The following is a 2,768-nucleotide window of genomic DNA, read 5'->3' as shown; positions in this document are numbered from 1 at the left end:
GTTCAGGGCACATTCAGGAGGTGGAATGGTTCATGGCTCGGGAGGGAGAGTTAGGGAAGCCATAGGGCCGCTCTTAAGTTGCTCATTTGCAGGAGGAATTGGTAACATTAAATGAATATAGAAAGAAGGGCAAGGTCCACATGAGGTGAACAAAAGTTAAGATGCCTCATATGGAATACATTGTGCCTATGGGGCATTCAGGTGTAGAGATAACTAACGAGTAGTTTGAGTGGAATAAATGTAGTTTAGACTAACTACAGCAAGAGCTTCTTAGCATTTGTCAAGAGATTCTGTGCACTTGGACCAGAGAAGAGTTCTTCTCACTGCGTTAGTGTGATGTCCAAACCTAAGCTGAACAGCATTTTCTAGACACCATCTTTATGTTTTCATCATCCTTGTAACTACCATTGATTAAGTGTCTGCTGCATAGCACACTCTGTGCTTCACACCTTGCATGCCCTTTCATTTCATTTCATCTTCCCACTAACCCAGTGAGTCATGTAATGTTATTTCTTTTTTATGGGGGAAGAAACTGAAGAAGGTTCTACTGCTAGCCACATTTTACAGATGAGGAAGCAGGCTTACTTCATGTCAATAACATTGCTCAGGGCTATACACGGAATCAGTATGCAGCTCTCAGGTCTAGATCTTCCTACTCTAGACCAAGCTTGTCCAACCTGCAGCCTGTGGGTCACATGCAACCCAGGACAGCTTTGAACGTGGCCCAACACACATTTGTAAACTTTCTTAAAATGTTATGAGATATTTTTTGCAATTTGTTTTCTTAGCTCATCAGCTATCATTAGTGTTAGTGTATTTTATGTGTGGCCCAAGACATTTCTTCCACTGTGGCCCAAGGAAGTCAAAAGACTGGACATCCCTGCCTAGACCCTATTCCTTTAATTGAACAGCCATCTATCGTACACTTTATAGAATTAGAGACACTTTCCAGCATGGTTTGGGTGGAGTGATGGTTTATGATCTGATGTGTGAGAGATAGCAAATAGAAAGCAGGAACAAGGTCATGAATCCACATATGCAATGGTGTGAAAAAAGGGTCAAATGCCCTCTTCCTGGTAAATACAGATGTCTACATATTGGCAATGTTTTCAATCTTTTTCCTAAAACTCTCTTCTTGTTTTTGCTATTTCTGAAAAAATGTGAGGCACTGCTTTCATTCACTTAAAAAAATAGCAAATTGTTCATTTTCTTGTCACAGAAAAATGCCAGCATCTTGCATTAGCAAGATGGCTTTTGAAGCTTAAGATTGATGCAAATGGAGTTTTACCACAGCAGCATTTTTCATTAGAAGGGAGAAAAGGGAGGGGAGAGATGAAAGATGTCAGACAGATCCTGTCTCTTTTTTTTAGGGAAGGTTTCCACAACAGCAGATAGACTGGTCTAGAAATAGCTACCCGTCATTACTATATATATATATATATATATATATATATATATATATATATGTATATATATCCCTCCATTTCTTTAAAAAGTTCCCATATCCGAGGTTATACTGTGGAATTTAAGAGGCGATAAAGGGAATAATAGTCATGCATGCTTCATGAATGGCTCCCAGATTATTCACTGTCCTAAAGAAGATGCAAGCTCTGGACTGCAGACTTCCTGTAGGTCAGAGTATGAAAGCACAGGGTCCTACTGAGGCAAGAGCAGCTTCACAGCTTCTCTGCAGTTGTCTAGAATTTCCCAGAGAAAGCAAAAGATGAGGCTAAATGTAGACTTTCACCTTGAAAAGCTGTAAAGGTAATAAAAACAGGGCATAGTGGGTTGGTTTGCAAGACTCCCACTTCACATTTTATGTGCGTTTCCAAGCAACAGAGCTTCCTAAAACTAGGGAAGTGGGGACGTGAGTGACGAGCACAGTAGGCTCAGCCACTGGCTGCACCAGATAACTTTGGACACAAGAGAACTGCTTGCTTCATCTCTGTCCATTGTGGAGTCAGCTCCATCCCTGACTCACTCCTCCTGCCCACCATCCTTCCTCCTCGTCCCCACCCCACTATCCTCAGAGCCTTGGGAATCCCTGCACATATTAGCTGTCTAATCAGTACTCATTTTCTTTCTTTCTTTTATTTTTTTTAGACAGTCTCACTCTGTCGCCCAGGCTGGAGTGCAGTGGCGTGACCTCGGCTCACTTGAATCCAGGTTCAAGCGATTCTCCTCCCAAGTAGCTGGGATTACAAGCACGCACCACCATGCCCAACTATTTTTGTATTTTTAGTAGAGGCAGAGTTTCACCATGTTGGCCAGGCTGGTCTCGAACTCCTGACCTCGAGTGATCCACCCACCTCAGTCTCCCAAACTGCTTTACAGGTGTGAGCCACCGCACCTGGCCCAATCAGTACTCATTTTCTGGCTTTCACTGATACAATCGTATCTTCTATATTGATTTATCTGCGAACCATCTAATGTTTCCTTAGATATTTACCGGTGAGGTAAATGAAGCAGCTCAGTACTGGGGGGAGTCCTAAGTTTGGGATGAGGCATTATTCAACTGTTGGGACACAACTCTTCCTATTGCATGTAGGCTTTGGGCCATAACAGAATTTCTGGTTCTGGCTTTGGGTTTCAAGGCATTAGCACTTCATCAAAGTTAACTTAAAAAATGCATCAACTGAGTTTTCTTTCTCAGCTAATTTTAACACATAATGTTTTTTATTTCTTTCACTTTTCCATTCAGTGAAATGCATATTAAATGAAAGAAAGAAAATTATGAAACTTCTGTAGTCTAGGCTCACAATTAATAA

Source organism: Rhinopithecus roxellana, chromosome 12 (genome assembly GCF_007565055.1).
Source record: "Rhinopithecus roxellana isolate Shanxi Qingling chromosome 12, ASM756505v1, whole genome shotgun sequence".
In the NCBI taxonomy this organism is placed as follows: Eukaryota; Metazoa; Chordata; class Mammalia; order Primates; family Cercopithecidae; genus Rhinopithecus; species Rhinopithecus roxellana.
This window is presented reverse-complemented; position numbering follows the sequence as displayed.